At 63.0% G+C, this 26,643-nt stretch overlaps 7 pseudogenes; all 7 read left to right on the forward strand.

Annotated features, from left to right (window-relative positions):
• Positions 1–623: 623 nt before the first annotated feature.
• On the forward strand, positions 624–742 carry LOC142863326 (uncharacterized; annotated as a pseudogene).
• Positions 743–4,517: 3,775 nt separating this feature from the next.
• Positions 4,518–4,636, forward strand: LOC142863342 (uncharacterized; annotated as a pseudogene).
• A 3,758-nt stretch (positions 4,637–8,394) lies between these two features.
• LOC142863327 (uncharacterized) lies at positions 8,395–8,513 on the forward strand (annotated as a pseudogene).
• A 3,758-nt stretch (positions 8,514–12,271) lies between these two features.
• LOC142863328 (uncharacterized) lies at positions 12,272–12,390 on the forward strand (annotated as a pseudogene).
• A 3,758-nt stretch (positions 12,391–16,148) lies between these two features.
• LOC142863329 (uncharacterized) lies at positions 16,149–16,267 on the forward strand (annotated as a pseudogene).
• A 3,755-nt stretch (positions 16,268–20,022) lies between these two features.
• On the forward strand, positions 20,023–20,141 carry LOC142863362 (uncharacterized; annotated as a pseudogene).
• Positions 20,142–23,913: 3,772 nt separating this feature from the next.
• LOC142863330 (uncharacterized) lies at positions 23,914–24,032 on the forward strand (annotated as a pseudogene).
• Positions 24,033–26,643: the final 2,611 nt, after the last annotated feature.

A 26,643-nucleotide genomic window follows, 5' to 3' on the forward strand; every position in this document is an offset into this window, starting at 1 on the left:
CCCCCACGAAGCGGTGCCGGCAGTTCTCCACGGGCTTGGGCGTTTTCCAGAGGTAGGAGATGGAGGGGACTGATTTCTTCAGCGCCCCCCAAACCACGCCACCCCACCCCACCCATGGGACACATCCCCAGAGAGAGACGCCCCATACACTGGCTGTGCCCCAGCCCTGGCCCGGGGGAATAGGCGGCAGCCCACCCACAGGGCTAGGGGGCGGGCGCAGCTGAAAGGGGTTGTGGGGGAGGGCGGCCCCTGGCTGGGGTCAAAGGGCGAGCGTCCCGCGCGTGCGCAGTCAGCGGCAGGCAGCGACGCGCTGGGGGTGGGCAGCGGGTAGGTGAAGGAGGCCGGGCGAGGAGACGAGGGGGGCTGGGAGGGCTCCACCTTGGCGAGTCCAGCCGTGGAGGCGCATCTTGTGTGGGTGTGAGTGAGTGTGAGTGTGTGTGTGTGTGTGTATAGAGAGACAGCCCCCGCCCCGCCCCGCCCCGCCCCGCCCATCACCCCCGTCCCTGGGAGCCCGCGGGACCCGGCCGGGGAACTCAACCGGCCCGGCCCGGCGCGGGAGGCGGCGGCGGGGAAGCCCAGAGAGGCTCGGCTTCTTGAGCGGGGCAGGGGCGCCCTCCGCCGCCGTCTAGGGCCACACCACCCTGAACGCCCCCGATCTCGTCTGGTCTGGGAAGCTAAGCAGGGTCGGGCCCGGTTAGTACTTGGATGGGAGACCGCCTGGGAATACCGGGTGCCACAGGCTGCTGCTTTTTTTTTTTTTTTTTTTTTTTGGCCTCTTGTTCTGTCCCCTTTCTGGGAGCGCGGCGGCGGCCCGGGGTGGGGGTCACCCCCACCCTCAGCGCCCGCGCGGTGCCTGGCGCCCCAGCCCGCACCGTGGGGCCTCCTCTTGTCCCAAGCCCCGACACCGCCGCTACGCGGCAGCATGCGTGGCATCTGGACTGTCAGGTCTCAGACCAAAGGTCTGCTCTGTGGGAACCGACACGCTGGAGGAAACCTTGAGAGTCTGAGAGGGGAGGGAGTTCCAGAAGAAGGCCAGGATGTCATTTTGAGGGAGTATGTGACCAGAACTCGTCCCGTTGCTTTTGGGGTTCTATGGGCTACACGCAGGAATCTTTGGTGGTGGCACCTGATGTTGGGGGATCCGGAGTCACACCCAGACCTGCTCCACAGGCCTCCTTTTACTTTTCTCTTCGGATTCATTATTTTTAAAAAGTGTCTCTTACCTCTAGGATTGCATTTTCTTTTCTCTCTCTCTTCAAGCAGATGATGGGAGTACAAGTATTCAGGTGACATGTCACGCCCGTGCCCCCCTCCCCCCTGCGTTCTTTTTTTTTTTTTTTTTTTTTGAGACAGAGTCTCGTTTTGCTGCCCAGGCTAGAGTGAGTGCCATGGCGTCAGCCTAGCTCACAGCAACCTCAATCTCCGGGCTCAAGCAATCCTGCTGCCTCAGCCTCCCGAGTAGTTGGGACTACAGGCATGCACCACCACGCCCGGCTGTGTTTTTCTATATATATTAGTTGGCCAATTAATTTCTTTCTATTTTTAGTAGAGACGGGGTCTCGCTCTTGCTCAGGCTGGTTTCGAACTCCTGACCTGGAGCAATCCGCCCGCCTCGGCCTCCCAGAGAGCTAGGATTACAGGCGTGAGCCACCGCGCCCGGCCCCCCCTGTGTTCTTATTCATATACCTCTCATGTTGTTCCAGCGTATTGTGGGGGTACCAATGTTAAGGTCGGGTGCCTTGCCCTCTCCAAGCCTCCCCCCTCGGGTCAGAGCTTCAAGTGCGCCCATCCCCCAGTCGGTGCGCACCCACCCCATGCCTAATGGATGTGTATGCCCCTCCCCTCCCCCCACCCGCCCGACACCCACCCGATGAAGGTGATTCCTCTCTGTCCACTTAGGCGTCCATCCGTTCGTACCAATTTGCTGGTGAGCGCGCTCACGTGGTGCTCGTGTGTCCATTCTTGGGATACCTGGCCTACTGGAACGGGTTCCAGCTCTGGCCAGGAGAACACGAGAGGCGCCCTCTCACCGCTGCTCCTCACAGCCGAATGGCACTCCGTGGTGTCCACGCGCCACATTTTATTGATGCACTCCTGGATGGATGGGCACTCGGGTCGCTTCCACGTCTTTGCGATTGTGAATTGTGCCCTAACTGTCACCCTAACCCTTACCCAGCCCGTCTCCTCTGCCCCTGCCTGACGCACTCCTCCCCGGCCAGGCCCGTCACTGTCCTGGGCCCCCGCCTGACCGGCTCCTCCCCGCCCGGCCTGTCACCGTCCTCTGCCCCTGCCTGACATGCTCCTTCCCGCCCGCCCGGCCTCTCACCGTCCTGGGCCCCTGCCTGACCGGCTCCTCCGTCGCCTGGGCCTTCCAAGGGCTTGGTGTGGACGCTGCTTCCAGGAAGCCCACCAGAAACCCGGCAGCAGGGTGGCCGCAGCAGTCTCCAGCAGCCGTCCCTAAGTCGCGTGAGTGCGGGGGACGTGCCCCCGCTGTGCCGCGGGGGCCCAGCCTGGTGTCTTCCCTGAGGCCCTGCGGCTGCCGGCTGGGCTGCCGCTCCCCGCAAGGGGAGAGCCGCGGAGGTGGGGACCGCCTCCTGATGGGGACGTACACGCAGCTCTCCACGTCGGATTCCGGGGCTCTCTGTCCTGCCCGAAGGCCCAGCTGGCCTGCGGGTCCTTAGAGTGGCAAAAACATCCGAAAACTGAGATTGAGGGTCCGGTGGGTGTCTGCACTTTTGTGCTGGGCACCCCAGGGAGGCCCGGGGGCTGGCTGGACAACGTGGTCTGCTGGGCGGGGGGGTTGGAGGAGCAACTGATGCCCTTTGCACTTTGGGTAGCAAGAGTCTGAGGTGTCTCTGAGCCCTGTGCCCTGTGGGGGGGGGCGGGGGGGGAGGAGGAGGAGGAGGAGGAGGAGGTGGGAAGGGCCGGGGCCTGCAGTCCTGTTCCCGGGGTAGCACGGCAAGTGGCTTCTTCCACAGGCTGCTTGGCCTGGGCTCCCTGCACCTGGGCCTTTGGAGGACCGGCCCTGTGCTTGCCAACACTTCCTGCAGGGACCCAGAGCTGGGAGGTGGCATCTCTCAGCCCTGGGTCGGGCAGAGCCCCAGCGGGCCATGCCCACAACCTCTCTCAGCACCGGTCCCCCAGAAGGCTCCTTTGGGACCAGGATTCTCTTGCGGTGACTCTTTAAGGTCTGGCCCCTGGATGGAGGGGCACCAGGAGTAGAGGAGCAGGAAGGGGAAGGGGGTGGCCATGCGAGGGGACACTTTGAGGCCGAGTCCCAGCTTCAGCCTGATCCTCCTGGGAACCCCGCTCTGAGACAAGGAGCCGGGCTTCGCATTCCCACAGCAGCCAGTCGTGGGCTGAGGACACCTGGGGCGTTGGGAACTCCCTGGCTTCTCCTTGGTTTAACGTCTAGAGCTGCTTGTGAATCGCGCCGCCACACACACCCGAGCGCAGGTGTCTTCCGCACAGACTGCGGGCCTCGCTCTTCTGAACGCCGCTAGCTCGCCACCCACCCACGGGTGAACCTGGTCAGGGTGCTTTCTCTAAGGGGCAGACTCTTTTCCGGGCGGGCTACCGGTGTCTCTGTTTGCTCGTTTCTTTCTTCCATTTCGGGAAAGTCTTCCTTGCTGGGTGTGGAAATCTCCTATGCCTTCCCTCGCCTATTCTGTCAGCTTTCAAATTCTCTTTCAGTTGCCACCCTCACAGATGGATTAGGAAACTCTTTCCGGTGCACTCATTAGTGAAATGACCTCCAGGAAGCTGGAATCCAATATCTAATGGCCGATTTTTAGCGAGTCCACACGCCAGGGTGGTCGGGGTCCAATGCAGCCCCGGCCAGGCCCAGGCCCCTTGGACTGGGCCACAGGAGGACACGGAGGAGGGTCCCGGCCCCCACGAAGCGGTGCCGGCAGTTCTCCACGGGCTTGGGCGTTTTCCAGAGGTAGCAGATGGAGGGGACTGATTTCTTCAGCGCCCCCCAAACCACGCCACCCCACCCCACCCATGGGACACATCCCCAGAGAGAGACGCCCCATACACTGGCTGTGCCCCAGCCCTGGCCCGGGGGAATAGGCGGCAGCCCACCCACAGGGCTAGGGGGCGGGCGCAGCTGAAAGGGGTTGTGGGGGAGGGCGGCCCCTGGCTGGGGTCAAAGGGCGAGCGTCCCGCGCGTGCGCAGTCAGCGGCAGGCAGCGACGCGCTGGGGGTGGGCAGCGGGTAGGTGAAGGAGGCCGGGCGAGGAGACGAGGGGGGCTGGGAGGGCTCCACCTTGGCTAGTCCAACCGTGGAGGCGCATCTTGTGTGAGTGTGAGTGAGTGTGAGTGTGTGTGTGTGTGTATAGAGAGACAGCCCCCGCCCCGCCCCGCCCCGCCCCGCCCCGCCCATCACCCTCGTCCCTGGGAGCCCGCGGGACCCGGCCGGCGAACTCAACCGGCCCGGCCCGGCGCGGGAGGCGGCGGCGGGGAAGCCCAGAGAGGCTCGGCTTCTTGAGCGGGGCAGGGGCGCCCTCCGCCGCCGTCTAGGGCCACACCACCCTGAACGCCCCCGATCTCGTCTGCTCTGGGAAGCTAAGCAGGGTCGGGCCCGGTTAGTACTTGGATGGGAGACCGCCTGGGAATACCGGGTGCCACAGGCTGCTGCTTTTTTTTTTTTTTTTTTTTGTCCCCTTTCTGGGAGCGCGGCGGCGGCCCGGGGTGGGGGTCACCCCCACCCTCAGCGCCCGCGCGGTGCCTGGCGCCCCAGCCCGCACCGTGGGGCCTCCTCTTGTCCCAAGCCCCGACACCGCCGCTACGCGGCAGCATGCGTGGCATCTGGACTGTCAGGTCTCAGACCAAAGGTCTGCTCTGTGGGAACCGACACGCTGGAGGAAACCTTGAGAGTCTGAGAGGGGAGGGAGTTCCAGAAGAAGGCCAGGATGTCATTTTGAGGGAGTATGTGACCAGAACTCGTCCCGTTGCTTTTGGGGTTCTATGGGCTACACGCAGGAATCTTTGGTGGTGGCACCTGATGTTGGGGGATCCGGAGTCACACCCAGACCTGCTCCACAGGCCTCCTTTTACTTTTCTCTTCGGATTCATTATTTTTAAAAAGTGTCTCTTACCTCTAGGATTGCATTTTCTTTTCTCTCTCTCTTCAAGCAGATGATGGGAGTACAAGTATTCAGGTGACATGTCACGCCCGTGCCCCCCTCCCCCCTGCGTTCTTTTTTTTTTTTTTTTTTTTGAGACAGAGTCTCGTTTTGCTGCCCAGGCTAGAGTGAGTGCCATGGCGTCAGCCTAGCTCACAGCAACCTCAATCTCCGGGCTCAAGCAATCCTGCTGCCTCAGCCTCCCGAGTAGTTGGGACTACAGGCATGCACCACCACGCCCGGCTGTGTTTTTCTATATATATTAGTTGGCCAATTAATTTCTTTCTATTTTTAGTAGAGACGGGGTCTCGCTCTTGCTCAGGCTGGTTTCGAACTCCTGACCTGGAGCAATCCGCCCGCCTCGGCCTCCCAGAGAGCTAGGATTACAGGCGTGAGCCACCGCGCCCGGCCCCCCCTGTGTTCTTATTCATATACCTCTCATGTTGTTCCAGCGTATTGTGGGGGTACCAATGTTAAGGTCGGGTGCCTTGCCCTCTCCAAGCCTCCCCCCTCGGGTCAGAGCTTCAAGTGCGCCCATCCCCCAGTCGGTGCGCACCCACCCCATGCCTAATGGATGTGTATGCCCCTCCCCTCCCCCCACCCGCCCGACACCCACCCGATGAAGGTGATTCCTCTCTGTCCACTTAGGCGTCCATCCGTTCGTACCAATTTGCTGGTGAGCGCGCTCACGTGGTGCTCGTGTGTCCATTCTTGGGATACCTGGCCTACTGGAACGGGTTCCAGCTCTGGCCAGGAGAACACGAGAGGCGCCCTCTCACCGCTGCTCCTCACAGCCGAATGGCACTCCGTGGTGTCCACGCGCCACATTTTATTGATGCACTCCTGGATGGATGGGCACTCGGGTCGCTTCCACGTCTTTGCGATTGTGAATTGTGCCCTAACTGTCACCCTAACCCTTACCCAGCCCGTCTCCTCTGCCCCTGCCTGACGCACTCCTCCCCGGCCAGGCCCGTCACTGTCCTGGGCCCCCGCCTGACCGGCTCCTCCCCGCCCGGCCTGTCACCGTCCTCTGCCCCTGCCTGACATGCTCCTTCCCGCCCGCCCGGCCTCTCACCGTCCTGGGCCCCTGCCTGACCGGCTCCTCCGTCGCCTGGGCCTTCCAAGGGCTTGGTGTGGACGCTGCTTCCAGGAAGCCCACCAGAAACCCGGCAGCAGGGTGGCCGCAGCAGTCTCCAGCAGCCGTCCCTAAGTCGCGTGAGTGCGGGGGACGTGCCCCCGCTGTGCCGCGGGGGCCCAGCCTGGTGTCTTCCCTGAGGCCCTGCGGCTGCCGGCTGGGCTGCCGCTCCCCGCAAGGGGAGAGCCGCGGAGGTGGGGACCGCCTCCTGATGGGGACGTACACGCAGCTCTCCACGTCGGATTCCGGGGCTCTCTGTCCTGCCCGAAGGCCCAGCTGGCCTGCGGGTCCTTAGAGTGGCAAAAACATCCGAAAACTGAGATTGAGGGTCCGGTGGGTGTCTGCACTTTTGTGCTGGGCACCCCAGGGAGGCCCGGGGGCTGGCTGGACAACGTGGTCTGCTGGGCGGGGGGGTTGGAGGAGCAACTGATGCCCTTTGCACTTTGGGTAGCAAGAGTCTGAGGTGTCTCTGAGCCCTGTGCCCTGTGGGGGGGGGCGGGGGGGGAGGAGGAGGAGGAGGAGGAGGAGGTGGGAAGGGCCGGGGCCTGCAGTCCTGTTCCCGGGGTAGCACGGCAAGTGGCTTCTTCCACAGGCTGCTTGGCCTGGGCTCCCTGCACCTGGGCCTTTGGAGGACCGGCCCTGTGCTTGCCAACACTTCCTGCAGGGACCCAGAGCTGGGAGGTGGCATCTCTCAGCCCTGGGTCGGGCAGAGCCCCAGCGGGCCATGCCCACAACCTCTCTCAGCACCGGTCCCCCAGAAGGCTCCTTTGGGACCAGGATTCTCTTGCGGTGACTCTTTAAGGTCTGGCCCCTGGATGGAGGGGCACCAGGAGTAGAGGAGCAGGAAGGGGAAGGGGGTGGCCATGCGAGGGGACACTTTGAGGCCGAGTCCCAGCTTCAGCCTGATCCTCCTGGGAACCCCGCTCTGAGACAAGGAGCCGGGCTTCGCATTCCCACAGCAGCCAGTCGTGGGCTGAGGACACCTGGGGCGTTGGGAACTCCCTGGCTTCTCCTTGGTTTAACGTCTAGAGCTGCTTGTGAATCGCGCCGCCACACACACCCGAGCGCAGGTGTCTTCCGCACAGACTGCGGGCCTCGCTCTTCTGAACGCCGCTAGCTCGCCACCCACCCACGGGTGAACCTGGTCAGGGTGCTTTCTCTAAGGGGCAGACTCTTTTCCGGGCGGGCTACCGGTGTCTCTGTTTGCTCGTTTCTTTCTTCCATTTCGGGAAAGTCTTCCTTGCTGGGTGTGGAAATCTCCTATGCCTTCCCTCGCCTATTCTGTCAGCTTTCAAATTCTCTTTCAGTTGCCACCCTCACAGATGGATTAGGAAACTCTTTCCGGTGCACTCATTAGTGAAATGACCTCCAGGAAGCTGGAATCCAATATCTAATGGCCGATTTTTAGCGAGTCCACACGCCAGGGTGGTCGGGGTCCAATGCAGCCCCGGCCAGGCCCAGGCCCCTTGGACTGGGCCACAGGAGGACACGGAGGAGGGTCCCGGCCCCCACGAAGCGGTGCCGGCAGTTCTCCACGGGCTTGGGCGTTTTCCAGAGGTAGCAGATGGAGGGGACTGATTTCTTCAGCGCCCCCCAAACCACGCCACCCCACCCCACCCATGGGACACATCCCCAGAGAGAGACGCCCCATACACTGGCTGTGCCCCAGCCCTGGCCCGGGGGAATAGGCGGCAGCCCACCCACAGGGCTAGGGGGCGGGCGCAGCTGAAAGGGGTTGTGGGGGAGGGCGGCCCCTGGCTGGGGTCAAAGGGCGAGCGTCCCGCGCGTGCGCAGTCAGCGGCAGGCAGCGACGCGCTGGGGGTGGGCAGCGGGTAGGTGAAGGAGGCCGGGCGAGGAGACGAGGGGGGCTGGGAGGGCTCCACCTTGGCTAGTCCAACCGTGGAGGCGCATCTTGTGTGAGTGTGAGTGAGTGTGAGTGTGTGTGTGTGTGTATAGAGAGACAGCCCCCGCCCCGCCCCGCCCCGCCCCGCCCCGCCCATCACCCTCGTCCCTGGGAGCCCGCGGGACCCGGCCGGCGAACTCAACCGGCCCGGCCCGGCGCGGGAGGCGGCGGCGGGGAAGCCCAGAGAGGCTCGGCTTCTTGAGCGGGGCAGGGGCGCCCTCCGCCGCCGTCTAGGGCCACACCACCCTGAACGCCCCCGATCTCGTCTGGTCTGGGAAGCTAAGCAGGGTCGGGCCCGGTTAGTACTTGGATGGGAGACCGCCTGGGAATACCGGGTGCCACAGGCTGCTGCTTTTTTTTTTTTTTTTTTTTGTCCCCTTTCTGGGAGCGCGGCGGCGGCCCGGGGTGGGGGTCACCCCCACCCTCAGCGCCCGCGCGGTGCCTGGCGCCCCAGCCCGCACCGTGGGGCCTCCTCTTGTCCCAAGCCCCGACACCGCCGCTACGCGGCAGCATGCGTGGCATCTGGACTGTCAGGTCTCAGACCAAAGGTCTGCTCTGTGGGAACCGACACGCTGGAGGAAACCTTGAGAGTCTGAGAGGGGAGGGAGTTCCAGAAGAAGGCCAGGATGTCATTTTGAGGGAGTATGTGACCAGAACTCGTCCCGTTGCTTTTGGGGTTCTATGGGCTACACGCAGGAATCTTTGGTGGTGGCACCTGATGTTGGGGGATCCGGAGTCACACCCAGACCTGCTCCACAGGCCTCCTTTTACTTTTCTCTTCGGATTCATTATTTTTAAAAAGTGTCTCTTACCTCTAGGATTGCATTTTCTTTTCTCTCTCTCTTCAAGCAGATGATGGGAGTACAAGTATTCAGGTGACATGTCACGCCCGTGCCCCCCTCCCCCCTGCGTTCTTTTTTTTTTTTTTTTTTTTGAGACAGAGTCTCGTTTTGCTGCCCAGGCTAGAGTGAGTGCCATGGCGTCAGCCTAGCTCACAGCAACCTCAATCTCCGGGCTCAAGCAATCCTGCTGCCTCAGCCTCCCGAGTAGTTGGGACTACAGGCATGCACCACCACGCCCGGCTGTGTTTTTCTATATATATTAGTTGGCCAATTAATTTCTTTCTATTTTTAGTAGAGACGGGGTCTCGCTCTTGCTCAGGCTGGTTTCGAACTCCTGACCTGGAGCAATCCGCCCGCCTCGGCCTCCCAGAGAGCTAGGATTACAGGCGTGAGCCACCGCGCCCGGCCCCCCCTGTGTTCTTATTCATATACCTCTCATGTTGTTCCAGCGTATTGTGGGGGTACCAATGTTAAGGTCGGGTGCCTTGCCCTCTCCAAGCCTCCCCCCTCGGGTCAGAGCTTCAAGTGCGCCCATCCCCCAGTCGGTGCGCACCCACCCCATGCCTAATGGATGTGTATGCCCCTCCCCTCCCCCCACCCGCCCGACACCCACCCGATGAAGGTGATTCCTCTCTGTCCACTTAGGCGTCCATCCGTTCGTACCAATTTGCTGGTGAGCGCGCTCACGTGGTGCTCGTGTGTCCATTCTTGGGATACCTGGCCTACTGGAACGGGTTCCAGCTCTGGCCAGGAGAACACGAGAGGCGCCCTCTCACCGCTGCTCCTCACAGCCGAATGGCACTCCGTGGTGTCCACGCGCCACATTTTATTGATGCACTCCTGGATGGATGGGCACTCGGGTCGCTTCCACGTCTTTGCGATTGTGAATTGTGCCCTAACTGTCACCCTAACCCTTACCCAGCCCGTCTCCTCTGCCCCTGCCTGACGCACTCCTCCCCGGCCAGGCCCGTCACTGTCCTGGGCCCCCGCCTGACCGGCTCCTCCCCGCCCGGCCTGTCACCGTCCTCTGCCCCTGCCTGACATGCTCCTTCCCGCCCGCCCGGCCTCTCACCGTCCTGGGCCCCTGCCTGACCGGCTCCTCCGTCGCCTGGGCCTTCCAAGGGCTTGGTGTGGACGCTGCTTCCAGGAAGCCCACCAGAAACCCGGCAGCAGGGTGGCCGCAGCAGTCTCCAGCAGCCGTCCCTAAGTCGCGTGAGTGCGGGGGACGTGCCCCCGCTGTGCCGCGGGGGCCCAGCCTGGTGTCTTCCCTGAGGCCCTGCGGCTGCCGGCTGGGCTGCCGCTCCCCGCAAGGGGAGAGCCGCGGAGGTGGGGACCGCCTCCTGATGGGGACGTACACGCAGCTCTCCACGTCGGATTCCGGGGCTCTCTGTCCTGCCCGAAGGCCCAGCTGGCCTGCGGGTCCTTAGAGTGGCAAAAACATCCGAAAACTGAGATTGAGGGTCCGGTGGGTGTCTGCACTTTTGTGCTGGGCACCCCAGGGAGGCCCGGGGGCTGGCTGGACAACGTGGTCTGCTGGGCGGGGGGGTTGGAGGAGCAACTGATGCCCTTTGCACTTTGGGTAGCAAGAGTCTGAGGTGTCTCTGAGCCCTGTGCCCTGTGGGGGGGGGCGGGGGGGGAGGAGGAGGAGGAGGAGGAGGAGGTGGGAAGGGCCGGGGCCTGCAGTCCTGTTCCCGGGGTAGCACGGCAAGTGGCTTCTTCCACAGGCTGCTTGGCCTGGGCTCCCTGCACCTGGGCCTTTGGAGGACCGGCCCTGTGCTTGCCAACACTTCCTGCAGGGACCCAGAGCTGGGAGGTGGCATCTCTCAGCCCTGGGTCGGGCAGAGCCCCAGCGGGCCATGCCCACAACCTCTCTCAGCACCGGTCCCCCAGAAGGCTCCTTTGGGACCAGGATTCTCTTGCGGTGACTCTTTAAGGTCTGGCCCCTGGATGGAGGGGCACCAGGAGTAGAGGAGCAGGAAGGGGAAGGGGGTGGCCATGCGAGGGGACACTTTGAGGCCGAGTCCCAGCTTCAGCCTGATCCTCCTGGGAACCCCGCTCTGAGACAAGGAGCCGGGCTTCGCATTCCCACAGCAGCCAGTCGTGGGCTGAGGACACCTGGGGCGTTGGGAACTCCCTGGCTTCTCCTTGGTTTAACGTCTAGAGCTGCTTGTGAATCGCGCCGCCACACACACCCGAGCGCAGGTGTCTTCCGCACAGACTGCGGGCCTCGCTCTTCTGAACGCCGCTAGCTCGCCACCCACCCACGGGTGAACCTGGTCAGGGTGCTTTCTCTAAGGGGCAGACTCTTTTCCGGGCGGGCTACCGGTGTCTCTGTTTGCTCGTTTCTTTCTTCCATTTCGGGAAAGTCTTCCTTGCTGGGTGTGGAAATCTCCTATGCCTTCCCTCGCCTATTCTGTCAGCTTTCAAATTCTCTTTCAGTTGCCACCCTCACAGATGGATTAGGAAACTCTTTCCGGTGCACTCATTATTGAAATGACCTCCAGGAAGCTGGAATCCAATATCTAATGGCCGATTTTTAGCGAGTCCACACGCCAGGGTGGTCGGGGTCCAATGCAGCCCCGGCCAGGCCCAGGCCCCTTGGACTGGGCCACAGGAGGACACGGAGGAGGGTCCCGGCCCCCACGAAGCGGTGCCGGCAGTTCTCCACGGGCTTGGGCGTTTTCCAGAGGTAGCAGATGGAGGGGACTGATTTCTTCAGCGCCCCCCAAACCACGCCACCCCACCCCACCCATGGGACACATCCCCAGAGAGAGACGCCCCATACACTGGCTGTGCCCCAGCCCTGGCCCGGGGGAATAGGCGGCAGCCCACCCACAGGGCTAGGGGGCGGGCGCAGCTGAAAGGGGTTGTGGGGGAGGGCGGCCCCTGGCTGGGGTCAAAGGGCGAGCGTCCCGCGCGTGCGCAGTCAGCGGCAGGCAGCGACGCGCTGGGGGTGGGCAGCGGGTAGGTGAAGGAGGCCGGGCGAGGAGACGAGGGGGGCTGGGAGGGCTCCACCTTGGCTAGTCCAACCGTGGAGGCGCATCTTGTGTGAGTGTGAGTGAGTGTGAGTGTGTGTGTGTGTGTATAGAGAGACAGCCCCCGCCCCGCCCCGCCCCGCCCCGCCCCGCCCATCACCCTCGTCCCTGGGAGCCCGCGGGACCCGGCCGGGGAACTCAACCGGCCCGGCCCGGCGCGGGAGGCGGCGGCGGGGAAGCCCAGAGAGGCTCGGCTTCTTGAGCGGGGCAGGGGCGCCCTCCGCCGCCGTCTAGGGCCACACCACCCTGAACGCCCCCGATCTCGTCTGGTCTGGGAAGCTAAGCAGGGTCGGGCCCGGTTAGTACTTGGATGGGAGACCGCCTGGGAATACCGGGTGCCACAGGCTGCTGCTTTTTTTTTTTTTTTTTTTTGTCCCCTTTCTGGGAGCGCGGCGGCGGCCCGGGGTGGGGGTCACCCCCACCCTCAGCGCCCGCGCGGTGCCTGGCGCCCCAGCCCGCACCGTGGGGCCTCCTCTTGTCCCAAGCCCCGACACCGCCGCTACGCAGCAGCATGCGTGGCATCTGGACTCCCAGGTCTCAGACCAAAGGTCTGCTCTGTGGGAACCGACACGCTGGAGGAAACCTTGAGAGTCTGAGAGGGGAGGGAGTTCCAGAAGAAGGCCAGGATGTCATTTTGAGGGAGTATGTGACCAGAACTCGTCCCGTTGCTTTTGGGGTTCTATGGGCTACACGCAGGAATCTTTGGTGGTGGCACCTGATGTTGGGGGATCCGGAGTCACACCCAGACCTGCTCCACAGGCCTCCTTTTACTTTTCTCTTCGGATTCATTATTTTTAAAAAGTGTCTCTTACCTCTAGGATTGCATTTTCTTTTCTCTCTCTCTTCAAGCAGATGATGGGAGTACAAGTATTCAGGTGACATGTCACGCCCGTGCCCCCCTCCCCCCTGCGTTCTTTTTTTTTTTTTTTTTTTTGAGACAGAGTCTCGTTTTGCTGCCCAGGCTAGAGTGAGTGCCATGGCGTCAGCCTAGCTCACAGCAACCTCAATCTCCGGGCTCAAGCAATCCTGCTGCCTCAGCCTCCTGAGTAGTTGGGACTACAGGCATGCACCACCACGCCCGGCTGTGTTTTTCTATATATATTAGTTGGCCAATTAATTTCTTTCTATTTTTAGTAGAGACGGGGTCTCGCTCTTGCTCAGGCTGGTTTCGAACTCCTGACCTGGAGCAATCCGCCCGCCTCGGCCTCCCAGAGAGCTAGGATTACAGGCGTGAGCCACCGCGCCCGGCCCCCCCTGTGTTCTTATTCATATACCTCTCATGTTGTTCCAGCGTATTGTGGGGGTACCAATGTTAAGGTCGGGTGCCTTGCCCTCTCCAAGCCTCCCCCCTCGGGTCAGAGCTTCAAGTGCGCCCATCCCCCAGTCGGTGCGCACCCACCCCATGCCTAATGGATGTGTATGCCCCTCCCCTCCCCCCACCCGCCCGACACCCACCCGATGAAGGTGATTCCTCTCTGTCCACTTAGGCGTCCATCCGTTCGTACCAATTTGCTGGTGAGCGCGCTCACGTGGTGCTCGTGTGTCCATTCTTGGGATACCTGGCCTACTGGAACGGGTTCCAGCTCTGGCCAGGAGAACACGAGAGGCGCCCTCTCACCGCTGCTCCTCACAGCCGAATGGCACTCCGTGGTGTCCACGCGCCACATTTTATTGATGCACTCCTGGATGGATGGGCACTCGGGTCGCTTCCACGTCTTTGCGATTGTGAATTGTGCCCTAACTGTCACCCTAACCCTTACCCAGCCCGTCTCCTCTGCCCCTGCCTGACGCACTCCTCCCCGGCCAGGCCCGTCACTGTCCTGGGCCCCCGCCTGACCGGCTCCTCCCCGCCCGGCCTGTCACCGTCCTCTGCCCCTGCCTGACATGCTCCTTCCCGCCCGCCCGGCCTCTCACCGTCCTGGGCCCCTGCCTGACCGGCTCCTCCGTCGCCTGGGCCTTCCAAGGGCTTGGTGTGGACGCTGCTTCCAGGAAGCCCACCAGAAACCCGGCAGCAGGGTGGCCGCAGCAGTCTCCAGCAGCCGTCCCTAAGTCGCGTGAGTGCGGGGGACGTGCCCCCGCTGTGCCGCGGGGGCCCAGCCTGGTGTCTTCCCTGAGGCCCTGCGGCTGCCGGCTGGGCTGCCGCTCCCCGCAAGGGGAGAGCCGCGGAGGTGGGGACCGCCTCCTGATGGGGACGTACACGCAGCTCTCCACGTCGGATTCCGGGGCTCTCTGTCCTGCCCGAAGGCCCAGCTGGCCTGCGGGTCCTTAGAGTGGCAAAAACATCCGAAAACTGAGATTGAGGGTCCGGTGGGTGTCTGCACTTTTGTGCTGGGCACCCCAGGGAGGCCCGGGGGCTGGCTGGACAACGTGGTCTGCTGGGCGGGGGGGTTGGAGGAGCAACTGATGCCCTTTGCACTTTGGGTAGCAAGAGTCTGAGGTGTCTCTGAGCCCTGTGCCCTGTGGGGGGGGGCGGGGGGGGAGGAGGAGGAGGAGGAGGAGGAGGTGGGAAGGGCCGGGGCCTGCAGTCCTGTTCCCGGGGTAGCACGGCAAGTGGCTTCTTCCACAGGCTGCTTGGCCTGGGCTCCCTGCACCTGGGCCTTTGGAGGACCGGCCCTGTGCTTGCCAACACTTCCTGCAGGGACCCAGAGCTGGGAGGTGGCATCTCTCAGCCCTGGGTCGGGCAGAGCCCCAGCGGGCCATGCCCACAACCTCTCTCAGCACCGGTCCCCCAGAAGGCTCCTTTGGGACCAGGATTCTCTTGCGGTGACTCTTTAAGGTCTGGCCCCTGGATGGAGGGGCACCAGGAGTAGAGGAGCAGGAAGGGGAAGGGGGTGGCCATGCGAGGGGACACTTTGAGGCCGAGTCCCAGCTTCAGCCTGATCCTCCTGGGAACCCCGCTCTGAGACAAGGAGCCGGGCTTCGCATTCCCACAGCAGCCAGTCGTGGGCTGAGGACACCTGGGGCGTTGGGAACTCCCTGGCTTCTCCTTGGTTTAACGTCTAGAGCTGCTTGTGAATCGCGCCGCCACACACACCCGAGCGCAGGTGTCTTCCGCACAGACTGCGGGCCTCGCTCTTCTGAACGCCGCTAGCTCGCCACCCACCCACGGGTGAACCTGGTCAGGGTGCTTTCTCTAAGGGGCAGACTCTTTTCCGGGCGGGCTACCGGTGTCTCTGTTTGCTCGTTTCTTTCTTCCATTTCGGGAAAGTCTTCCTTGCTGGGTGTGGAAATCTCCTATGCCTTCCCTCGCCTATTCTGTCAGCTTTCAAATTCTCTTTCAGTTGCCACCCTCACAGATGGATTAGGAAACTCTTTCCGGTGCACTCATTATTGAAATGACCTCCAGGAAGCTGGAATCCAATATCTAATGGCCGATTTTTAGCGAGTCCACACGCCAGGGTGGTCGGGGTCCAATGCAGCCCCGGCCAGGCCCAGGCCCCTTGGACTGGGCCACAGGAGGACACGGAGGAGGGTCCCGGCCCCCACGAAGCGGTGCCGGCAGTTCTCCACGGGCTTGGGCGTTTTCCAGAGGTAGCAGATGGAGGGGACTGATTTCTTCAGCGCCCCCCAAACCACGCCACCCCACCCCACCCATGGGACACATCCCCAGAGAGAGACGCCCCATACACTGGCTGTGCCCCAGCCCTGGCCCGGGGGAATAGGCGGCAGCCCACCCACAGGGCTAGGGGGCGGGCGCAGCTGAAAGGGGTTGTGGGGGAGGGCGGCCCCTGGCTGGGGTCAAAGGGCGAGCGTCCCGCGCGTGCGCAGTCAGCGGCAGGCAGCGACGCGCTGGGGGTGGGCAGCGGGTAGGTGAAGGAGGCCGGGCGAGGAGACGAGGGGGGCTGGGAGGGCTCCACCTTGGCTAGTCCAACCGTGGAGGCGCATCTTGTGTGAGTGTGAGTGAGTGTGAGTGTGTGTGTGTGTGTATAGAGAGACAGCCCCCGCCCCGCCCCGCCCCGCCCCGCCCCGCCCATCACCCTCGTCCCTGGGAGCCCGCGGGACCCGGCCGGGGAACTCAACCGGCCCGGCCCGGCGCGGGAGGCGGCGGCGGGGAAGCCCAGAGAGGCTCGGCTTCTTGAGCGGGGCAGGGGCGCCCTCCGCCGCCGTCTAGGGCCACACCACCCTGAACGCCCCCGATCTCGTCTGGTCTGGGAAGCTAAGCAGGGTCGGGCCCGGTTAGTACTTGGATGGGAGACCGCCTGGGAATACCGGGTGCCACAGGCTGCTGCTTTTTTTTTTTTTTTTTTTTGTCCCCTTTCTGGGAGCGCGGCGGCGGCCCGGGGTGGGGGTCACCCCCACCCTCAGCGCCCGCGCGGTGCCTGGCGCCCCAGCCCGCACCGTGGGGCCTCCTCTTGTCCCAAGCCCCGACACCGCCGCTACGCAGCAGCATGCGTGGCATCTGGACTCCCAGGTCTCAGACCAAAGGTCTGCTCTGTGGGAACCGACACGCTGGAGGAAACCTTGAGAGTCTGAGAGGGGAGGGAGTTCCAGAAGAAGGCCAGGATGTCATTTTGAGGGAGTATGTGACCAGAACTCGTCCCGTTGCTTTTGGGGTTCTATGGGCTACACGCAGGAATCTTTGGTGGTGGCACCTGATGTTGGGGGATCCGGAGTCACACCCAGACCTGCTCCACAGGCCTCCTTTTACTTTTCTCTTCGGATTCATTATTTTTAAAAAGTGTCTCTTACCTCTAGGATTGCATTTTCTTTTCTCTCTCTCTTCAAGCAGATGATGGGAGTACAAGTATTCAGGTGACATGTCACGCCCGTGCCCCCCTCCCCCCTGCGTTCTTTTTTTTTTTTTTTTTTTTGAGACAGAGTCTCGTTTTGCTGCCCAGGCTAGAGTGAGTGCCATGGCGTCAGCCTAGCTCACAGCAACCTCAATCTCCGGGCTCAAGCAATCCTGCTGCCTCAGCCTCCTGAGTAGTTGGGACTACAGGCATGCACCACCACGCCCGGCTGTGTTTTTCTATATATATTAGTTGGCCAATTAATTTCTTTCTATTTTTAGTAGAGACGGGGTCTCGCTCTTGCTCAGGCTGGTTTCGAACTCCTGACCTGGAGCAATCCGCCCGCCTCGGCCTCCCAGAGAGCTAGGATTACAGGCGTGAGCCACCGCGCCCGGCCCCCCCTGTGTTCTTATTCATATACCTCTCATGTTGTTCCAGCGTATTGTGGGGGTACCAATGTTAAGGTCGGGTGCCTTGCCCTCTCCAAGCCTCCCCCCTCGGGTCAGAGCTTCAAGTGCGCCCATCCCCCAGTCGGTGCGCACCCACCCCATGCCTAATGGATGTGTATGCCCCTCCCCTCCCCCCACCCGCCCGACACCCACCCGATGAAGGTGATTCCTCTCTGTCCACTTAGGCGTCCATCCGTTCGTACCAATTTGCTGGTGAGCGCGCTCACGTGGTGCTCGTGTGTCCATTCTTGGGATACCTGGCCTACTGGAACGGGTTCCAGCTCTGGCCAGGAGAACACGAGAGGCGCCCTCTCACCGCTGCTCCTCACAGCCGAATGGCACTCCGTGGTGTCCACGCGCCACATTTTATTGATGCACTCCTGGATGGATGGGCACTCGGGTCGCTTCCACGTCTTTGCGATTGTGAATTGTGCCCTAACTGTCACCCTAACCCTTACCCAGCCCGTCTCCTCTGCCCCTGCCTGACGCACTCCTCCCCGGCCAGGCCCGTCACTGTCCTGGGCCCCCGCCTGACCGGCTCCTCCCCGCCCGGCCTGTCACCGTCCTCTGCCCCTGCCTGACATGCTCCTTCCCGCCCGCCCGGCCTCTCACCGTCCTGGGCCCCTGCCTGACCGGCTCCTCCGTCGCCTGGGCCTTCCAAGGGCTTGGTGTGGACGCTGCTTCCAGGAAGCCCACCAGAAACCCGGCAGCAGGGTGGCCGCAGCAGTCTCCAGCAGCCGTCCCTAAGTCGCGTGAGTGCGGGGGACGTGCCCCCGCTGTGCCGCGGGGGCCCAGCCTGGTGTCTTCCCTGAGGCCCTGCGGCTGCCGGCTGGGCTGCCGCTCCCCGCAAGGGGAGAGCCGCGGAGGTGGGGACCGCCTCCTGATGGGGACGTACACGCAGCTCTCCACGTCGGATTCCGGGGCTCTCTGTCCTGCCCGAAGGCCCAGCTGGCCTGCGGGTCCTTAGAGTGGCAAAAACATCCGAAAACTGAGATTGAGGGTCCGGTGGGTGTCTGCACTTTTGTGCTGGGCACCCCAGGGAGGCCCGGGGGCTGGCTGGACAACGTGGTCTGCTGGGCGGGGGGGTTGGAGGAGCAACTGATGCCCTTTGCACTTTGGGTAGCAAGAGTCTGAGGTGTCTCTGAGCCCTGTGCCCTGTGGGGGGGGGCGGGGGGGGAGGAGGAGGAGGAGGAGGAGGAGGTGGGAAGGGCCGGGGCCTGCAGTCCTGTTCCCGGGGTGGCACGGCAAGTGGCTTCTTCCACAGGCTGCTTGGCCTGGGCTCCCTGCACCTGGGCCTTTGGAGGACCGGCCCTGTGCTTGCCAACACTTCCTGCAGGGACCCAGAGCTGGGAGGTGGCATCTCTCAGCCCTGGGTCGGGCAGAGCCCCAGCGGGCCATGCCCACAACCTCTCTCAGCACCGGTCCCCCAGAAGGCTCCTTTGGGACCAGGATTCTCTTGCGGTGACTCTTTAAGGTCTGGCCCCTGGATGGAGGGGCACCAGGAGTAGAGGAGCAGGAAGGGGAAGGGGGTGGCCATGCGAGGGGACACTTTGAGGCCGAGTCCCAGCTTCAGCCTGATCCTCCTGGGAACCCCGCTCTGAGACAAGGAGCCGGGCTTCGCATTCCCACAGCAGCCAGTCGTGGGCTGAGGACACCTGGGGCGTTGGGAACTCCCTGGCTTCTCCTTGGTTTAACGTCTAGAGCTGCTTGTGAATCGCGCCGCCACACACACCCGAGCGCAGGTGTCTTCCGCACAGACTGCGGGCCTCGCTCTTCTGAACGCCGCTAGCTCGCCACCCACCCACGGGTGAACCTGGTCAGGGTGCTTTCTCTAAGGGGCAGACTCTTTTCCGGGCGGGCTACCGGTGTCTCTGTTTGCTCGTTTCTTTCTTCCATTTCGGGAAAGTCTTCCTTGCTGGGTGTGGAAATCTCCTATGCCTTCCCTCGCCTATTCTGTCAGCTTTCAAATTCTCTTTCAGTTGCCACCCTCACAGATGGATTAGGAAACTCTTTCCGGTGCACTCATTAGTGAAATGACCTCCAGGAAGCTGGAATCCAATATCTAATGGCCGATTTTTAGCGAGTCCACACGCCAGGGTGGTCGGGGTCCAATGCAGCCCCGGCCAGGCCCAGGCCCCTTGGACTGGGCCACAGGAGGACACGGAGGAGGGTCCCTGCCCCCACGAAGCGGTGCCGGCAGTTCTCCACGGGCTTGGGCGTTTTCCAGAGGTAGGAGATGGAGGGGACTGATTTCTTCAGCGCCCCCCAAACCACGCCACCCCACCCCACCCATGGGACACATCCCCAGAGAGAGACGCCCCATACACTGGCTGTGCCCCAGCCCTGGCCCGGGGGAATAGGCGGCAGCCCACCCACAGGGCTAGGGGGCGGGCGCAGCTGAAAGGGGTTGTGGGGGAGGGCGGCCCCTGGCTGGGGTCAAAGGGCGAGCGTCCCGCGCGTGCGCAGTCAGCGGCAGGCAGCGACGCGCTGGGGGTGGGCAGCGGGTAGGTGAAGGAGGCCGGGCGAGGAGACGAGGGGGGCTGGGAGGGCTCCACCTTGGCGAGTCCAGCCGTGGAGGCGCATCTTGTGTGGGTGTGAGTGAGTGTGAGTGTGTGTGTGTGTGTGTATAGAGAGACAGCCCCCGCCCCGCCCCGCCCCGCCCCGCCCATCACCCCCGTCCCTGGGAGCCCGCGGGACCCGGCCGGGGAACTCAACCGGCCCGGCCCGGCGCGGGAGGCGGCGGCGGGGAAGCCCAGAGAGGCTCGGCTTCTTGAGCGGGGCAGGGGCGCCCTCCGCCGCCGTCTAGGGCCACACCACCCTGAACGCCCCCGATCTCGTCTGGTCTGGGAAGCTAAGCAGGGTCGGGCCCGGTTAGCACTTGGATGGGAGACCGCCTGGGAATACCGGGTGCCACAGGCTGCTGCTTTTTTTTTTTTTTTTTTTTTTTGGCCTCTTGTTCTGTCCCCTTTCTGGGAGCGCGGCGGCGGCCCGGGGTGGGGGTCACCCCCACCCTCAGCGCCCGCGCGGTGCCTGGCGCCCCAGCCCGCACCGTGGGGCCTCCTCTTGTCCCAAGCCCCGACACCGCCGCTACGCGGCAGCATGCGTGGCATCTGGACTGTCAGGTCTCAGACCAAAGGTCTGCTCTGTGGGAACCGACACGCTGGAGGAAACCTTGAGAGTCTGAGAGGGGAGGGAGTTCCAGAAGAAGGCCAGGATGTCATTTTGAGGGAGTATGTGACCAGAACTCGTCCCGTTGCTTTTGGGGTTCTATGGGCTACACGCAGGAATCTTTGGTGGTGGCACCTGATGTTGGGGGATCCGGAGTCACACCCAGACCTGCTCCACAGGCCTCCTTTTACTTTTCTCTTCGGATTCATTATTTTTAAAAAGTGTCTCTTACCTCTAGGATTGCATTTTCTTTTCTCTCTCTCTTCAAGCAGATGATGGGAGTACAAGTATTCAGGTGACATGTCACGCCCGTGCCCCCCTCCCCCCTGCGTTCTTTTTTTTTTTTTTTTTTTTTGAGACAGAGTCTCGTTTTGCTGCCCAGGCTAGAGTGAGTGCCATGGCGTCAGCCTAGCTCACAGCAACCTCAATCTCCGGGCTCAAGCAATCCTGCTGCCTCAGCCTCCCGAGTAGTTGGGACTACAGGCATGCACCACCACGCCCGGCTGTGTTTTTCTATATATATTAGTTGGCCAATTAATTTCTTTCTATTTTTAGTAGAGACGGGGTCTCGCTCTTGCTCAGGCTGGTTTCGAACTCCTGACCTGGAGCAATCCGCCCGCCTCGGCCTCCCAGAGAGCTAGGATTACAGGCGTGAGCCACCGCGCCCGGCCCCCCCTGTGTTCTTATTCATATACCTCTCATGTTGTTCCAGCGTATTGTGGGGGTACCAATGTTAAGGTCGGGTGCCTTGCCCTCTCCAAGCCTCCCCCCTCGGGTCAGAGCTTCAAGTGCGCCCATCCCCCAGTCGGTGCGCACCCACCCCATGCCTAATGGATGTGTATGCCCCTCCCCTCCCCCCACCCGCCCGACACCCACCCGATGAAGGTGATTCCTCTCTGTCCACTTAGGCGTCCATCCGTTCGTACCAATTTGCTGGTGAGCGCGCTCACGTGGTGCTCGTGTGTCCATTCTTGGGATACCTGGCCTACTGGAACGGGTTCCAGCTCTGGCCAGGAGAACACGAGAGGCGCCCTCTCACCGCTGCTCCTCACAGCCGAATGGCACTCCGTGGTGTCCACGCGCCACATTTTATTGATGCACTCCTGGATGGATGGGCACTCGGGTCGCTTCCACGTCTTTGCGATTGTGAATTGTGCCCTAACTGTCACCCTAACCCTTACCCAGCCCGTCTCCTCTGCCCCTGCCTGACGCACTCCTCCCCGGCCAGGCCCGTCACTGTCCTGGGCCCCCGCCTGACCGGCTCCTCCCCGCCCGGCCTGTCACCGTCCTCTGCCCCTGCCTGACATGCTCCTTCCCGCCCGCCCGGCCTCTCACCGTCCTGGGCCCCTGCCTGACCGGCTCCTCCGTCGCCTGGGCCTTCCAAGGGCTTGGTGTGGACGCTGCTTCCAGGAAGCCCACCAGAAACCCGGCAGCAGGGTGGCCGCAGCAGTCTCCAGCAGCCGTCCCTAAGTCGCGTGAGTGCGGGGGACGTGCCCCCGCTGTGCCGCGGGGGCCCAGCCTGGTGTCTTCCCTGAGGCCCTGCGGCTGCCGGCTGGGCTGCCGCTCCCCGCAAGGGGAGAGCCGCGGAGGTGGGGACCGCCTCCTGATGGGGACGTACACGCAGCTCTCCACGTCGGATTCCGGGGCTCTCTGTCCTGCCCGAAGGCCCAGCTGGCCTGCGGGTCCTTAGAGTGGCAAAAACATCCGAAAACTGAGATTGAGGGTCCGGTGGGTGTCTGCACTTTTGTGCTGGGCACCCCAGGGAGGCCCGGGGGCTGGCTGGACAACGTGGTCTGCTGGGCGGGGGGGTTGGAGGAGCAACTGATGCCCTTTGCACTTTGGGTAGCAAGAGTCTGAGGTGTCTCTGAGCCCTGTGCCCTGTGGGGGGGGGCGGGGGGGGAGGAGGAGGAGGAGGAGGAGGAGGTGGGAAGGGCCGGGGCCTGCAGTCCTGTTCCCGGGGTGGCACGGCAAGTGGCTTCTTCCACAGGCTGCTTGGCCTGGGCTCCCTGCACCTGGGCCTTTGGAGGACCGGCCCTGTGCTTGCCAACACTTCCTGCAGGGACCCAGAGCTGGGAGGTGGCATCTCTCAGCCCTGGGTCGGGCAGAGCCCCAGCGGGCCATGCCCACAACCTCTCTCAGCACCGGTCCCCCAGAAGGCTCCTTTGGGACCAGGATTCTCTTGCGGTGACTCTTTAAGGTCTGGCCCCTGGATGGAGGGGCACCAGGAGTAGAGGAGCAGGAAGGGGAAGGGGGTGGCCATGCGAGGGGACACTTTGAGGCCGAGTCCCAGCTTCAGCCTGATCCTCCTGGGAACCCCGCTCTGAGACAAGGAGCCGGGCTTCGCATTCCCACAGCAGCCAGTCGTGGGCTGAGGACACCTGGGGCGTTGGGAACTCCCTGGCTTCTCCTTGGTTTAACGTCTAGAGCTGCTTGTGAATCGCGCCGCCACACACACCCGAGCGCAGGTGTCTTCCGCACAGACTGCGGGCCTCGCTCTTCTGAACGCCGCTAGCTCGCCACCCACCCACGGGTGAACCTGGTCAGGGTGCTTTCTCTAAGGGGCAGACTCTTTTCCGGGCGGGCTACCGGTGTCTCTGTTTGCTCGTTTCTTTCTTCCATTTCGGGAAAGTCTTCCTTGCTGGGTGTGGAAATCTCCTATGCCTTCCCTCGCCTATTCTGTCAGCTTTCAAATTCTCTTTCAGTTGCCACCCTCACAGATGGATTAGGAAACTCTTTCCGGTGCACTCATTAGTGAAATGACCTCCAGGAAGCTGGAATCCAATATCTAATGGCCGATTTTTAGCGAGTCCACACGCCAGGGTGGTCGGGGTCCAATGCAGCCCCGGCTAGGCCCAGGCCCCTTGGACTGGGCCACAGGAGGACACGGAGGAGGGTCCCGGCCCCCACGAAGCGGTGCCGGCAGTTCTCCACGGGCTTGGGCGTTTTCCAGAGGTAGGAGATGGAGGGGACTGATTTCTTCAGCGCCCCCCAAACCACGCCACCCCACCCCACCCATGGGACACATCCCCAGAGAGAGACGCCCCATACACTGGCTGTGCCCCAGCCCTGGCCCGGGGGAATAGGCGGCAGCCCACCCACAGGGCTAGGGGGCGGGCGCAGCTGAAAGGGGTTGTGGGGGAGGGCGGCCCCTGGCTGGGGTCAAAGGGCGAGCGTCCCGCGCGTGCGCAGTCAGCGGCAGGCAGCGACGCGCTGGGGGTGGGCAGCGGGTAGGTGAAGGAGGCCGGGCGAGGAGACGAGGGGGGCTGGGAGGGCTCCACCTTGGCGAGTCCAGCCGTGGAGGCGCATCTTGTGTGGGTGTGAGTGAGTGTGAGTGTGTGTGTGTGTGTGTATAGAGAGACAGCCCCCGCCCCGCCCCGCCCCGCCCCGCCCATCACCCCCGTCCCTGGGAGCCCGCGGGACCCGGCCGGGGAACTCAACCGGCCCGGCCCGGCGCGGGAGGCGGCGGCGGGGAAGCCCAGAGAGGCTCGGCTTCTTGAGCGGGGCAGGGGCGCCCTCCGCCGCCGTCTAGGGCCACACCACCCTGAACGCCCCCGATCTCGTCTGGTCTGGGAAGCTAAGCAGGGTCGGGCCCGGTTAGTACTTGGATGGGAGACCGCCTGGGAATACCGGGTGCCACAGGCTGCTGCTTTTTTTTTTTTTTTTTTTTTTTGGCCTCTTGTTCTGTCCCCTTTCTGGGAGCGCGGCGGCGGCCCGGGGTGGGGGTCACCCCCACCCTCAGCGCCCGCGCGGTGCCTGGCGCCCCAGCCCGCACCGTGGGGCCTCCTCTTGTCCCAAGCCCCGACACCGCCGCTACGCGGCAGCATGCGTGGCATCTGGACTGTCAGGTCTCAGACCAAAGGTCTGCTCTGTGGGAACCGACACGCTGGAGGAAACCTTGAGAGTCTGAGAGGGGAGGGAGTTCCAGAAGAAGGCCAGGATGTCATTTTGAGGGAGTATGTGACCAGAACTCGTCCCGTTGCTTTTGGGGTTCTATGGGCTACACGCAGGAATCTTTGGTGGTGGCACCTGATGTTGGGGGATCCGGAGTCACACCCAGACCTGCTCCACAGGCCTCCTTTTACTTTTCTCTTCGGATTCATTATTTTTAAAAAGTGTCTCTTACCTCTAGGATTGCATTTTCTTTTCTCTCTCTCTTCAAGCAGATGATGGGAGTACAAGTATTCAGGTGACATGTCACGCCCGTGCCCCCCTCCCCCCTGCGTTCTTTTTTTTTTTTTTTTTTTTGAGACAGAGTCTCGTTTTGCTGCCCAGGCTAGAGTGAGTGCCATGGCGTCAGCCTAGCTCACAGCAACCTCAATCTCCGGGCTCAAGCAATCCTGCTGCCTCAGCCTCCCGAGTAGTTGGGACTACAGGCATGCACCACCACGCCCGGCTGTGTTTTTCTATATATATTAGTTGGCCAATTAATTTCTTTCTATTTTTAGTAGAGACGGGGTCTCGCTCTTGCTCAGGCTGGTTTCGAACTCCTGACCTGGAGCAATCCGCCCGCCTCGGCCTCCCAGAGAGCTAGGATTACAGGCGTGAGCCACCGCGCCCGGCCCCCCCTGTGTTCTTATTCATATACCTCTCATGTTGTTCCAGCGTATTGTGGGGGTACCAATGTTAAGGTCGGGTGCCTTGCCCTCTCCAAGCCTCCCCCCTCGGGTCAGAGCTTCAAGTGCGCCCATCCCCCAGTCGGTGCGCACCCACCCCATGCCTAATGGATGTGTATGCCCCTCCCCTCCCCCCACCCGCCCGACACCCACCCGATGAAGGTGATTCCTCTCTGTCCACTTAGGCGTCCATCCGTTCGTACCAATTTGCTGGTGAGCGCGCTCACGTGGTGCTCGTGTGTCCATTCTTGGGATACCTGGCCTACTGGAACGGGTTCCAGCTCTGGCCAGGAGAACACGAGAGGCGCCCTCTCACCGCTGCTCCTCACAGCCGAATGGCACTCCGTGGTGTCCACGCGCCACATTTTATTGATGCACTCCTGGATGGATGGGCACTCGGGTCGCTTCCACGTCTTTGCGATTGTGAATTGTGCCCTAACTGTCACCCTAACCCTTACCCAGCCCGTCTCCTCTGCCCCTGCCTGACGCACTCCTCCCCGGCCAGGCCCGTCACTGTCCTGGGCCCCCGCCTGACCGGCTCCTCCCCGCCCGGCCTGTCACCGTCCTCTGCCCCTGCCTGACATGCTCCTTCCCGCCCGCCCGGCCTCTCACCGTCCTGGGCCCCTGCCTGACCGGCTCCTCCGTCGCCTGGGCCTTCCAAGGTCTTGGTGTGGACGCTGCTTCCAGGAAGCCCACCAGAAACCCGGCAGCAGGGTGGCCGCAGCAGTCTCCAGCAGCCGTCCCTAAGTCGCGTGAGTGCGGGGGACGTGCCCCCGCTGTGCCGCGGGGGCCCAGCCTGGTGTCTTCCCTGAGGCCCTGCGGCTGCCGGCTGGGCTGCCGCTCCCCGCAAGGGGAGAGCCGCGGAGGTGGGGACCGCCTCCTGATGGGGACGTACACGCAGCTCTCCACGTCGGATTCCGGGGCTCTCTGTCCTGCCCGAAGGCCCAGCTGGCCTGCGGGTCCTTAGAGTGGCAAAAACATCCGAAAACTGAGATTGAGGGTCCGGTGGGTGTCTGCACTTTTGTGCTGGGCACCCCAGGGAGGCCCGGGGGCTGGCTGGACAACGTGGTCTGCTGGGCGGGGGGGTTGGAGGAGCAACTGATGCCCTTTGCACTTTGGGTAGCAAGAGTCTGAGGTGTCTCTGAGCCCTGTGCCCTGTGGGGGGGGGCGGGGGGGGAGGAGGAGGAGGAGGAGGAGGAGGTGGGAAGGGCCGGGGCCTGCAGTCCTGTTCCCGGGGTAGCACGGCAAGTGGCTTCTTCCACAGGCTGCTTGGCCTGGGCTCCCTGCACCTGGGCCTTTGGAGGACCGGCCCTGTGCTTGCCAACACTTCCTGCAGGGACCCAGAGCTGGGAGGTGGCATCTCTCAGCCCTGGGTCGGGCAGAGCCCCAGCGGGCCATGCCCACAACCTCTCTCAGCACCGGTCCCCCAGAAGGCTCCTTTGGGACCAGGATTCTCTTGCGGTGACTCTTTAAGGTCTGGCCCCTGGATGGAGGGGCACCAGGAGTAGAGGAGCAGGAAGGGGAAGGGGGTGGCCATGCGAGGGGACACTTTGAGGCCGAGTCCCAGCTTCAGCCTGATCCTCCTGGGAACCCCGCTCTGAGACAAGGAGCCGGGCTTCGCATTCCCACAGCAGCCAGTC

Source organism: Microcebus murinus, chromosome 21 (genome assembly GCF_040939455.1).
Source record: "Microcebus murinus isolate Inina chromosome 21, M.murinus_Inina_mat1.0, whole genome shotgun sequence".
NCBI classification, from domain to species: domain Eukaryota; kingdom Metazoa; phylum Chordata; class Mammalia; order Primates; family Cheirogaleidae; genus Microcebus; species Microcebus murinus.